Raw genomic sequence first — 14,634 nt, forward strand, 5'->3', positions numbered from 1 at the left:
TGTCTTAAGAAGCATGATTGCCCCATCCCTGGAAACATTCAAGGCGAGGTTGGATGAGGCTCTGAGCAACCTGATCTGGTTGGAGATGTCCCTGCTCCTTGCAGGGGGGTTGGACTGCATGGGCTTTGAAGGTCCCTTCCAACCCAAACCATTCCGTGATGTAGGGATTCACAGTTACCATTTCAACAGGGCAGGCAAACCTCCAGTGTGCATCTGTATAACAGAGGTTTAAAAGCTGCATGAATGTCTGTCTAACAGAGAATTTCTTTCTCACAAGAGCAAATGCTGAGCACTTGTTATTTTTCTCCAGAATTCTCATTGATCAAAGAGTCTACGTATCCTCTCCAGGTATTTCAGTGTTTTTCTCTAATCTTTTTCTCAATTATCTTGGAAAGGCAATCATATGTACAGGCAACTCCCTTTGTGAAGAACACTTTGAAGAATTCAGAACAGTATAAATTAAATAAAAAAATTAACAAACTTTACAACATTCAGTTTTATGCAGAGAAAGAAAAACAATATATTGATTAAATGTTATTTTTAGCTATGCAATCAATAGGATTGGTAATCTTTAGGTAAAGTAAAATTCAAAGCCATGCTAATATCCTTTAAGTCCAGAAAGAACAAAATGATGTAAATACACAACAGTATAGTTGTGTAATGTAAAGATCAGATTGTGGTAGTTCCAAATTAGTTAATTTAATTGACTCTACTTAAAATGCAAAATTAAAGCATGTACAGTTAGGATTAACACCCGCAGGCATAACCTGTAGGCATATTTTTCATATTACCCTTTCCCATCTTTCCAAGGTGTATGATCTCATCTACAGATTATGAGATTATAGAACACACTCCGTTCTTATCTGGTGAGCGTCATTTCTACATTGCTCTCCTAAGCGGCTGAAACTAAATTAGAAGTTTCCAGTCGGATACACCCAGTTTCCTCCAGTTTATTATATAGACAACTCCTGTTCTACAGGTGCGCAAATCATTCCCTGCTCAGGAACGTGCTCTGAACAGAGAGAAAACATTGTCATTTTGCCTTTCAGTTAAAACTTGCTCAGTATGTATGAAATTAAAATGGCAAGATTGGGTGGAAATTCCCGATACGCTGAATTGAGCTGGCGTTCCTTTTACAGACGATTGGTACGCTGGCTGAGCGCTGCAGGATTTTTGCTTAAACTTGCAGAGATAGCCAAGAAATCAGCATTCAGACCAGATCTGGATCTTATTTGGACCCAGATAATGACACTGAAGACATCTGAGCTGCAATAGAACTATGCTGAAGGTAAAGAAGTAAAGATCTGCTCATTATTATTTTGCTGCCAGCTTCTGAGAAGACTTTCCAAAGGGAAAACTAAGAAGCGTTTGGGGGTAGCCCACGATGTGTGGCAAGGTATGAATGGGGCATGAAATAGAAAATCCTCGCGCAATGCCTTGACTTGATAAAAACAACACAGCGATGCATTCGACCTGTTCATGGCTATTGCGGAATATCAAGCGTGAAACACAATTCAACCAGCTCCGTAAACCCTAAACCTTTGGACTGAATTTCTCTGTTACTTCGCAAAAAAAAAAAGCTCCTAATTTCACTGCAGCTTTACAGCTGCTATCTGCTATTCTGTTGACCTGCTAGAATTTAACACTCGATATGAAAACTCAATTCACGTGGTCTGAAACAAGTTTATTTCCAGGAGTAGATAGGCACAACAAAGCTCTTTTATTCCAGTGTTTATATATGATTTGCTTTTATTTGGCCTCTTGTTCACGAGTATAAGTGCTTTTTAATTACCCCTCCATGTCCTCTGAGCTCCTTCAGGTCCCTTCTTGCTCTTTTCATCTCCAGAGCAGCTACTCTACTGATGAAGGGAAGGAGAAGACAAGTGTTTGCTAGCATCTACAAACACCTGCTCCTGGATGCTCTCTGTCTCCCTCCTCTCCCTCTTCCATCCCCTCTACATTAATTAGAGGATTTTAAAGTGGTCTTCTCTGTTGTTTTGCTGTATGTTCTCTTGTTCCTGTTTGAAAACTGCCTTTTTCTGAAGTCACAGCTTTAGTCAGCTTGACATACACCACAGACACCCCTCCTTTGGGGCACTGGTTCAATTCACAGACTGGAAAGCTTTAGCCTAACATTCCCAGCTCTGTTATTTCCACACTGAGGGAAAGCAGCCAGCAGTTACTTTGGGATCAGTTGCTTGGGTTAACTTCCACTCTTTGATGTAAATGAAATAAATAGGCTGACAGTGAGGGATCCGCGTGCGTGAGACACCAGTGAGATGATCATTGGCACCGTCACAAGCGCTGTGACTTGAGGCCACCCCGCGCTTCCCTGCCCTCCTGGGTGAAGCGATGCCGGGCTATTCTCCAGCACCCAGCGTGCAGAACAGAAATATTTGCCCAAGCCACCTGAAACCCATTCCAGACCTGCTCTGTGAGCAGGAAAACAAAGTCTTTCTCCCTCCCCAGCCCCTGCTGCCCTAAGCAAGCTCCTGTGAGGAAAAACTCTGTTTACATCTGCACCTTGGAAATCTCAGGAACGGAAAAATCTGGAGTAGCTCCATTTAATTTGAACAACAAATGGAGAAATTGAGACCTCTGAGTGGCAGTAGTCATACTGGGGCTAAAGATAAATTAATAACGGGAAGCCAGCAAAACAGAATAGCTTGTAATATTAAGAACTGAGTATATAACAACTCCTCCAAGATTAATCCCTTACATAGCCACTTATCCCGGAGAGGGAGCTTTTGTGTTTTGTTTTTTTTTTTCCCAGTTCTCAAAAGCATCAGTATCTATAAGCTTCTGAGTACAATGAATGCCTTTACATAACTTAAACAACCTTTCCCCACAACACAGAATGCAACTCTTCAGGGACCAGATCTCATTACAGAATTACCCAACGGAATCCCACCACGCTCCAACAGGACTCGGGTTGCGATTGTCTGCTACGCAAAACCGCTCATGCTGAAGCCACAGGGCGCTTCCAAGAAGTGGCTTTTACACTTCTTAGTATTGCAGTGAGAAGCAGTAATGAGTAAAAAGAAGTGTCCAAATGCACTTTCGCTCTCAAGTTCGAGGGAATTCTTATCCTGATTCACAGCTGAAGCTGAAGCAGATTTCTGTTCTTCACGTTTTTGATGTTACAGGTTGAGCAAACGCACATCTGATCTGCAAGATGCTAAGAGTGACTGGTTTGGAGACAACAATTCAAAGAAATTCCCACTTCCTCCACGATGCCTTCAGAAGGCAGCCTGCAAACACACTTACATGCACAGCAGGCTAATGTTTCACTTCTGGAGCCGTCTGAGGTACAAAAAGCTTCTTAGTCCATCCTCAGACTGGCACAGGTTTGTGATCCATTTAAGACAGGGTGAATCCTGATGGGGCTACTTCAAGAAGAGACAGAGCATAGCAAACAAAGGTGCTCTTCTTCAGACTGCTGTCTAATGAAACTTTGTTGTTGGTATTATTCAGTGAAATAAAAAAGCTCTGTGAAATATTTTTTTTTCCAATTCCCATTGTTTCATATTTCCAGCACTGTGATGTCACTGCTCTTAGAAGTGTATTTCTATCATAGAATCATCGAACGGTTTGGGTTGGAAGGGACCTTTAAAAGTCATCCAGTCCAACCCCCCTGCAAGGAGCAGGGACATCTCCAACCAGATCAGGTTGCTCAGAGCCCCGTCCAACCTGGCCTGGAATGTTTCCAGGGATGGGGCATCCACCACCAGCTGTTTAACGTGTGGTCACTGCAGCAGAATGGAAACAGCCTGTGAAATAAAGACAGCGCTGATCTGCCATCATGGGAATGAGTTATGTGAGAACCATAGCTAAGGCCAGTTTTGCCACTAGCCTAGTTAGCATTACTCTCAAAGTGACTTTCTGACACCAGTCAGAAGATTAAGAGTGAAGAGATGCTAATTAAGATATATTCCCATTACATAATTGCTGGAAGAGATCTGAACAGGGGAATATTTTAACTTATTAGCCCCAACAGCCTTGCCCGTTTTCCCTTGCTGGACACACAGAGTAGGTGACTCTCACCGAAGTGTCATATTATTGTCAAAAATCTCCTTGAGCTTTGTATTCAATTCCTTTTATCAGTGTCATTAGGAGAAAAAAGTTCCCACTTTACTGAGGGCGATCTTTACAAATCATTTACTGTTACTCAACAGACTGTTGAATAACACTATTTCTCTCCTTTACCAGCCAGGCTGAATACACAATACTGTTGTGTTAGCCTGTATTCTGTGCACATCGCTTCTTATCAACATTACAGAGCCCTTGTGTACACAAGCTGCATTTCGTCTTCATTTCCAGTCCAAGGGATTGAAGCCACAATACAAGAATCAGATGCAAATTCTTTTTGAAACCACTGTAACACTGCAAAAAAAGGAAGAGGAAAAGGACTTACAGCAATGTCACCATGTCACTCTAATCTAAGAGGTGTAAGCCTGTCTATGGAGTTAAATGTACTGGAATTCATATCTGCAGTATTGCCCACCAAAGATAAAGCAACTTAAAACATCCTCTGTCAGTGAGTGTGGAAAAGACTGGAGCTGAGTCCTTCAAACAGATCATTTCATGAAACTAAGGGCCAGAGATCACATTTCTGAGGCTTGTTTGGAAAACAGAAATTCCGTTTCACAAGTGCGTGATGGGTTAGAAAATAGTTTTAATTCTATATGTTAATAAAATGTAGAATTTTAGGAATATTTTAATGGGAAAGAAGCTTATGATGTCACCATACAGCTCAGTGTATAAAACATCTCCCAGCATCTGAAGAGAACAATTTTCACCCTTGCTCTTTCGAGGCATCCAACCCACTCATTTCAAGCAAATGCCCACAGTAACAGGGTTACTTTTGAGTAGGTGGTTTGTTCCTTCCTAGTTTGTTCCTTTCCTAACTCTACCCTTGGCTGAGAAACCTCCCACAAAATGTCAGTCCAACTCTTCTGTTTCTGTAAATTATTCTGATGGGGAATAGCTTCATTTAAATTTTTGACCAGTTTATTTTTAGGATCAGCTGGAGTTCCCTCTTTTTTTTTTTAATGCTAAAAGAAAACTCCTGTGCTCCTAACCTCAAAAAGGGATGAGCACAGCTGACCTGAGTATCCCGTTCATGCTAATGGAGAACAAGCTCTATCCCAGACAACCCCACCCTCCTGCATCAGCATTTTAAGAGCTGGTGAGCTCAGGGAAAAATCAGAGAGTTGGTCTGTGGTGTAAGAAGAGGTGTTGCAGGAACTTGTGGCTAGTAAGTGGATTTACATTTTCCATTAAGAGATGAAAATGGCCTCTATTTTATTTGGGATTTCTCAAGGTAAATGGAAATAAGTTAATTGTGAGTGAACTTCAGCTGGAAATGTGTGAAGTTTAAGTGCTGCATGGTTTAAAGCAGTGATGTTCTAGAATGGCTTTTGATAAAGGGGCAGCAGAATAATTGACTTTGCTTCTTGATGGCCCTTAGTTTGTGGAACGTTTCTGCATTGGGGACAAGTGGAGTTGATTTCCTAGTGAACTTTTGTTCAGCTTCATGTATTTTTCCTCACTCTTAATAGATGGAGAAGCACCAGGGTTTGTGTTCTTAAGCATATTCCTATCTGCCATTAAATAAAGGCTAGTGTCTAATGTCAAGTGTATTGGCTTATAACCAGTCAAGGCTGTTAATCTCTTCCAGCTTTACTTTTATGGAAGGATTCTTCTGAAGAAGTCAACCACTTTTCTTGAACCTGTATGTTTTTAATGCTTACAATATCTTCTAAGGAGTTACATCAGGAACTGTTAGGCAAGTAAGTACATATTTTGCCATTATGTTGTTCTCCCTAAAAATAATAGGAAAACTTACACTACCTAACATCCTCCTGTAAAACTCCAGTCACGACAGGATGGCTTACTGAGTTTAATGGCACTGGTAATGGCTACGCAACAAAAATCACTTATAATGCAATAAATGTAGCTAGGAAGAAAGGTACTTACAAGTTAAATCACGGAAAGACTGGCTTGTTATCTTGTGATAATCCACTAAATAGCTGGAGTCGCTGCCGTTGGCATTAACGATCAGAATTGTATGTGATGCGTAACACTCTTGGAACCTAGGGAACTAAATCACACGTTAAGGACTGTAAACTGGCTTTCCCTCTGCTAAATCTTTGCTGGTAGCAATACTGATATTCACCTAGGTACATCAAGATTGTGAAGAATTTCTTTAAACACCAGAACTAACAGGCACAATACGAGCTAAAACAATTCTATGACCTGAATTTCAATGGCTTTGCTAGGAGAGACCAGGACAAAAATGCATCTTCTTGTCAGCTGAACTCAACTAAAAGCTTTTCTGTCACTTCCCTATCACATGGCATTTTCACTTAGTTTCAGAGGAGGGTGAGAGGTATAATTTACTCTTCTCAGCGTGTTAAAGGAGTAAAGGGTAGGCTCAAAGGAGGAAGCTAATCACACAATGCTCAGGTAAGTAGAGAGAGATTCACAGATGCTCTCCTCTTCCAGCCCTGCCCTTGGTGTAGCATCACAACTGATATTTCATGGTCCAGCGATGTGTTTTCATAAAACACACCGTGTCTATCTTCAGGCTAAATTGCATGTTTATGTTTTGGGTCACTTCTAAATGCTTACATTAGTGCTCCCACTAATTTCTGTGAGCTAATGCTAGTACAGAGGAAAAATGGTTAAAAGAGTTTTTAGTTGTTGTGTTTGGGTGTTTTGATTCTTTTTTGTTTTGCTTTGTTTTTAAATGAGCTCTCAGTATCTCTTCTGTGCAGTGATAGCTTGCTATTATCAAACAGCGATTCCCGGAGGGGACTATTTAAGAAACTGAGATTCTTCTGCAAAGCACTGGCTTGTACTATCTCAGTTAAATGATGGTTTGTTTGTTTTTTGTTTTTTTTTTGCTTTCAGCAGTGCAGCATACACAGCTGAGCAGCTCAGGTTTTATTCAGAGAAGCTGGAACTGGCCCATATAAGTGGACTCTGAGCCAGGCTTCACCTGACATTAAATGAGGGTTGGTGGCTCTGGGCTTTCTCTGCAGTCAACAGACCCTTCTGTACTTAAACTGCTCTGGAGGAGATCGTAAACCTTTGACTGCAAGTGAACCCCTGACTCTTTTTAGGAGGAACACAGACATCTGTTCAGGTACTTGATAGGGAAAAGCTTATACCATAACTAATGACATTAAAGAAACAGGGCTTCCTTTGATCACTGCTGAAATTAATGGAGGCCAAACACAGCTGAGGACTATGAGTACTGTACTGTGTTATTTTCTATAAATTTGTCTGTGGTGAGCTGCCAGGCATGCTTACATTCTTAAACAAGTCATCATAAACTCAAAATAGTTCTTCACATGAGAGAAATGTCTCTGAAATCTATAAGTGGGTCAGTCAAACTCTTCCATTTCAACAAATCTTAGTATCAATTATTCACACTGGTACTTGAGCTCTGATACAGTCTTTAGCTCTTTCCTGCTACGCAGCAAATGCAGGTGGTGGGATGGACAGCTGCCTGGGCTACACATGGGTTGAATCACTTCTAATCAGCTATAAAGGTTATTAGTATTTCTATTCCTGATAACATCTGATGAAGGACATGAAAGAGCTAGAGGGATAAAAGCAGCTCTCATCTTTCCTTTTCTTCTAGCATTAAACTCAGCTAGGCAGGAGCTGTTTTCCCTTCTTCCTCTGTTCAGTGCTTGTTACAACCAAGGTCTTTGATGCTACAGAAGCAAGTTGCCATCTCAGTACTCTGAGGTCCCCCATGGCTCCCTAACAGCCGAGCCTCAACTCTTCATCTGCAGCAGTGCAATTGCTGAAGCGAAAGAATCCCACCAGTTAACCCTTCCAGGGTGACAATAACCAGATATCAGAATGCTCGTTAGAGATTTAATTTCTTGTGTTTAGGGCTGTTCATCCCCACAGAAGTGGTGTCCTAGGAGAAAGTGAATAGAAGACACCTTTTTTTCTTTTTTCTTTTTTTCCCCTCTGTTTCTTTATGGTTAAATGAGTCCAGTGAAAATGCTTTCCTCCTTCATATGGTTTGTTCCTATGGAAAATATGCATGTCATACTGGATGTGCGGCAATATTTCAGACAATATTTAGAGCTGCATCAATACCATCAACTTAGAGAAGAGCCACTGAATTTATTTGCACTTAGCACAATAGTACCCTGTTATTCTACAGGAAAAGCCTGAGAGAGCACCATTAGGACTTGCCACCCTTACATAGGTACCACTCTGATGTCCAGCATTTCTTGCTGGAGCCCCATTCATTGTGTTGTCTAATGCATATCACTTTCCACATGTTGAATGTAATACTAGGTATATAATCATATATTGTCTAAGAATATGTAGTTCTGCTACTCTTTTCCTAAAGCTTCAGCACGGATTTGATCTGGTACTGACAGCTATTAACTAAAAAAAAAAAAAAAACCAAACAAAAAAAAAACCACCAAAAAACCTACCCACTTTTCAAGTCTGTAGCTGCTTCCCTTGACCAAGGTTTGCCTCCAGTGTGGGAGAATGTGGTTGAAGTGGCTGTACCAGAACTTCCCCAAAATGTGTTTCAGTGCATCTTTGTTGGTAGCCAAGCCAGTAACTGCTTGAACAGAGCAAATGAATGTGAAGAGTAAAGTTAAAGACATTCTAACACCACCGCAACAATAAAAATTACACTGCAGCCTTGGAAAGTGGTAAAGCTTGTATGAGCCCTGTGTTTATATAGGGAATAGGTCTGGAATATCTCAAGTCACTAAGTACTAATGCCTAGGTCTAGTTAAAATCATACAGTTTTTTTTATTAATTGCTAGGTATTAAATAAACTTTTATTTCAGGTGCTTAAAATCAAGTAGATTAATTATTGATCTTACATATTATTATACTTTTCCTAAGGTTTTGTGCTAAGTGAAAATCTTGATTAGAATTTCAACATGAAACATGGGGTTACTCCCTGGTTTGTTTGTTTTACTCTTGAGCTGTGTTGTTGGTTTGTTCCCTCCCCGCCCCCCTCCCCACCTTGTTCTTATTATTTTATTGAACAACTGAGGGCTTTTCACTGCTAGATGACTGTGTGCCAGGACCCTACTGTTACTTAAGTGTGCCTTGACCTCAGAGTTGCATCTCGTTTCATTGAAATGGAACCACCACAGAGGACTGGGCTGGAGGAACAAAGTTGTCAGCTGAGTGAGATGCTTTGAGCTGAGCATTTCTCTTTTGTGGGGGCAGAAAGCAGTGGCTGCCTTTGTTTCGACTGCCTTTTCTTCATTGCTAAGCAGAAAAGGGAGATTCAGGCAATCTTTCAAGGCAAAGGTTTTATCTTTTTGAAAGTTTGAGCTAGGGAATGGCTGGACTGAGCCCAGAGGCTTCCTCAGTGAAGGGCGATCTTATCTGCTGTGCAAGGGCACACTCCAACAGCCTCTCCCTGGAGCAAATGTAGATTAACACCATTCACCTAACAGGACATAGACAATTTATTCTGGGGACAGTGAGGAATGTGGTAGAAATGGTTTGCCTCAGCTCTTCTGTTTATTCCAATTCTTGTCAGTCACAAGACTGTAATGTGGAAGCAGGGCTGTTTTCCTTTTAAATCTCAGTGACCATACTTTACTTGCCAAGTAGGTTTTTTTTTTTGTCATGGACATTTTATGGCCCTATGTAGTACTTCACTTCTATTTTAATGAGGCAAGCCATGAAGTATGGAAAAAAACTACATGCATTGCACTATAGACCTGGAACCTGGGACTACTGAACAGGTATTTCTTCTTAGGAGACAAAGGAACAAAGACAACTTGCACTTGAGCATGTGTGTTACATGAGAAACAACTGGAAACACTTCCATATCCTCCACAGTGTAAGAAATTGCTAATCACCTACTGTATTTCCATATGGTCCAGATTAATGTCAGCTAATTGTTTTACAACTTAGCAAGTCAGGAAATTTGCTACCTGTGAATGAAGGAGGAGATTGATTTGCCATAAGACTACAAGGAACTCAAGAGGCCGCTTGCTTGGATTTGTCAGTTCCATGGGCTATGTCTTAAATGTAAAACCAAATTAAATTGTTCCATCTAGCACTGCAAATGACCTGGGAAACCCACGGAAATGTGGCTTTGTGCACAAAGATGAAATATTGCAAGCATTAGTGATCTGTATAAGAGGGGTGACATCCCCTGGGTGGGTATCCATGGAGTCCACATCACTAAATGGGCAAAGGACAGCAGTGACAGCATTATTAAACAAAGTCCTGCTGTGATGGAAAGCCTGTGAGACAATGTTATCAATGTGGTGTGTGAGACTGAGCAAGAGGTGTCTTCCCTGGGATACTGGCTGGGCATCCAGGAAAGTATCCCTCTTCCCATGGGAAAGCTTCTATAATTTTCTTGACATGCAATACTGATTAAAGACCCACTCTAGCTTGATACGAGCAGGAGGAACTGCAGTGATATTTTTCCCTGCCTCTGGCCTTGATCCAGACTCGTTTATTAATTTCAGTCACTTTTTGAGAACATTCTTAATTTTGGGGGCTTTGTGCCTCCCGGAGGTGGAGAAATGTCTGAAAACCATTTTATTTATATATTTGGGACCTTCTCCTTTGTATGTGTTCCAGGACAAGAACATCTGGGATGCTACAGACAATGACACTAATAAATCACCCTGCAAACTTTTCTGAACCCTCAAACCATGCAGGCTGAATTTGGGTCACTCACTTGCAAATGAATCTGTGTATCCCTGGCTGGATGGATGTGCTGTGATGACTCCCTGGCACCTACCTGCAGGCCATTTAGGATATGGTTAAGCTGGCTTCTTTTTGTGTCTCTAGCTGCTGGCCAAAATTAAAATCAGAGCAGTGTGTGAAGTGCAGTAGTGTTACACAATGCGACTGCAGCGAGAGATTGGACCTTTTGAAATATTTGACGAAAGTCTGAAATTGAGAGAAAATACAAAACCAGGACAGAAGGCAGGGCTGTGTGGACTACCTGGCAGAGCACATCTGCACTAGGAAAGTGATGGTTTCCTTTGGAACTCCAGTCTATTTTTTTTTTTTCTAGTAATAGCCTAAAATTGACATGTTCTACTCTTTTAAAAATAAAGTGCATACAGAAAATAAGCAGTGAAGATTTCCATCACGCGTGACATGAAACAAAATATTTCCAGGACTTACACTGAACACAGTCTGTAACTATCAGCGGAATGAAGATGAGCATGTGGGCTGACTTATATTTATTCTGAGCATAGCTCTAAGATCTTAAAGATAACAAAGAATCATTGTAGAATATTTTATTTTTGAAATAGTGGGCCAAATTCTTCACTATCATCTGACCTTTTGATTCCTAATAAAGCCAGCCGCCCCCCAAACAGCTGTCCATGGTTTTGGTTTTCTATCTGGAGACTGTATCATTCCTGGGTGTCAAGAAATTGCACATCTTTTCTAATGGTCTCTCTTGAAGTGCAGCGTGGAGTGTAATGATGATGTTCACCTTAACCCTTCACTACAAAATCCAAACTCAGCTCTAGTTTACCCCCACCTCAAAAGGGTTTTGGAGTAGGACATCAAGCAACCTACTACTTATTGTAGTAGAGATGAGTGCTTTTGAATAATCCATATTCTGAAGATATGAAGCAGTTTAAAGCCAGGATTTCAGGCAATAACAGTCCTCAAATCTAAAGCTTTGCTTCAGGTTAGTACAAGCTCTTAAACAACAAGTGACCAGGAGTTTTGCAAGGAGCTGAGCTCATTTATTGTACCACGTTACAGTCCAGTAAATACATCCATTTCAGGCTTGTATCCAAAGACTGAAAACAGTATTTGGGGTGTTAAAAAGATGACCTTGTATGTCATGAAGCCAAAAGTTCAGTGCAATTCAGCAACTAATTCACCATTCTTAGGTGACCCTTCAGTTTGCTCCTAATTTATTGTGGGAAGTTCTCAACCACTCTGACCTTTCTATGATGGTTATCTATAATAACTTTACATAGGTATTACCGTCTTACATCCATACCCTGTTATGTCCTATTAAAAACTACTTTAATCCACACTTTTGCATCATAGCAAACACTGCACTGACTCATAAGCTAGGCAATTTCTCCAAGTTAAACCGCTGTTTGCCTTGTATTTAAGGTGGGGAAGATATTGCCAATACATAAGCAAATAACTATTAAAGGTGAGAACATTTATCTGCTAATATTAATCATAAAATAGGAATTGGATTTCCTGGAAAGAAGCATTTGCTTCCCCAGTTCAGTGTCTTATGCCTTTGCTATTCCACTGTGGAAACTTTTTTTTTTCTATTAGCACAACTATTTATAAAAAGATACACTGTTTGTACCATGCATCTCTAATTTATTTTTAGCTTGCATATTAAATTGCATAGAACATAGTACTTTCAATTTCTCCAGTTAACATCAATAGTACTTTGCACATGTCCGTCAGGACAGTATATTTTGGAGAATGTTGCCTAATAAAACCCAAATTAATTGTTCAAAGACAGATATTCACGTGGCAGCAGATCTCGTAGCTTGCTTATGTAAGTTCTAATATCAAGTGAAAGCCTTAATGATTTTATTAAAATAGATCATTCCTGTGTCCCTGGAGAAGAAAGGTTTTGCCAAGCTGAAGACCTCTGAAGGTCAGCAGTTGAAGGGCAGCATTGCCTGCACCCTCAGCACTTCGTGGTGCAGGCTTCATGCAGACACGGATTCTGCCTCTGGATCAGCAAATAGCATCAGATTGGTTTTGGCAGGAACTCTAAATTTTTGGCTTCCTGAATGGTACTTCAGTACCTCTTGAATTTTTACCAACAGTTTATGTATGAATGGTTTTTATTTCCTCTATGTTAATTTGTCATTAATTATCCATTATAAATGATATACTTAATTTTAAATACACCAAGGGATAAGTCTGGAAATACCCAAGAAAGACTATGGATCAATTACATGGAAAGTTGGCTAAATAACCTACATTTATCTCTACTAATGAATTTTAATGACCGATGGCATGCCAATCACTGTAATAGCCCAGCTCATGCATTCCAGAGCAGGTGAAGCAACAGCTTGGCTGCGGTTATGTACCTACGCAGAAAGCTGGAGGAGAAGCTTTCCTACCAGGACAGTGCACATTTGGCACACTGCACATTGAACCTACCTCAGGGTTGTGAGGGATAGACTTACATGGCCACAGGCTTTAAAAAAAAAAAAGTCAAGGTCAATATTTAATGCCTGGCTGAAGGTCCCACAACTTGTTATTGCACTGAAGAATCTCTAAAGTGAAAATTGAAGCTTGAAATAAGAACTGGTGGTAGAAACCTGAGACAGGAATAATCAAACTGGAAATAAGATACTACTTTCCTAAAGAAAGACATGTGTTTGTAATCCTTTCTGATTGTTAATTAGAAGTAGTAGTAATATCATCGCTATTTGAAGACCATACATCAGGTCTGTGTGTCTTTCTAGACGATATACCCTAACTAATTCTCAGGTTAATGGGAAGTCAGGCTAAAGAAAACACGTCTCTTTTCTTGTTTAAGATGCATTAATTTATGTAAGTGAATGATTAAACTTGCAACCAGGACACAATTTCTGCCTTTAGAGTTTAGACTCTGGCTGTGATAGGTAAAAAGGTCCAAAGGTAAAATTTCAGAGAAGTTCCTTAGGTTGAAATTATTTTGTTTTCATCAGTTTGCACAGGAGGTTAGGTTAGATTTTCAGGGTTTACTTGAAGAACAAGGATAATAAATACACATCATAGATTTATTTTAGCAGTTTTAAACTTTCTTACCTTTTCCTCCCCATCACCCCACAGTCTTTTTTTTTTTTTTTTTTTTTTTTTTTTACTGGTGAATAAAAATTTAATTTGCCAAACATCTATTGCCAAAACTATTGGTATGAATTTTTATTGTATTTTTTTCCTACATATTTTTATCTACTAGGAGATAATGTTTTGAGCTTCTTTTTCACTTTATAATTCAGCAGCATTAACCCGGTAATGCACACAGGCAATCAGGCATATATTTTATGTATTAATTTTGCCAGGAAAAAAAAAAGGAATTAAGTGGATTTTGTCTCTGGATGCATATGCTCCCAAGGGAGATTTACCCACTGCACTGAAGACTTAACATGCTAAGTGTAACTTTTCTCCCTAACTTATCTCTGAGCCTATCTCCAAATTGTGGAGCACGAATGAGCCAAATTATTAGCTTTATATTAGTTTAGACTCGATACTAACAAAAAAAATCTTACCACCTGGCATTGTTATGGTTCTCATTACAGTTTTCTGATTAAGCAAAGTCTATAAACTTTTAAACTCCCTCAAAAGCAGGGATTTGCAGTAGTGATGTGTCTGTCTTGGTAAGGATATTCACATGTGCTAAGCTCCTGCTGGACTGTAGCTAGAAAACATATTCTTGCTCACGCGCTGTCCTGAGAGCTCTCCATGCTTTTGGAAAGGATGATGCATCTCCCACAGGGGACAGCGGTTATCCACAATTCCTGTGCTGATATGGAGGCTGTTGCACGAGGCTTTTTTCTTTCAAAGGAGTTTTTTTTTTTTATGCACGCATACCAGATACCTAAAGACTTGTATGTTCTGCCATATGGTTATACTCCTACTTGCACTTTCAATCATATTTATGCC

Source organism: Chlamydotis macqueenii, chromosome 7 (genome assembly GCF_036417535.1).
Source record: "Chlamydotis macqueenii isolate bChlMac1 chromosome 7, bChlMac1.mat, whole genome shotgun sequence".
Classification (NCBI taxonomy): Eukaryota; Metazoa; Chordata; class Aves; order Otidiformes; family Otididae; genus Chlamydotis; species Chlamydotis macqueenii.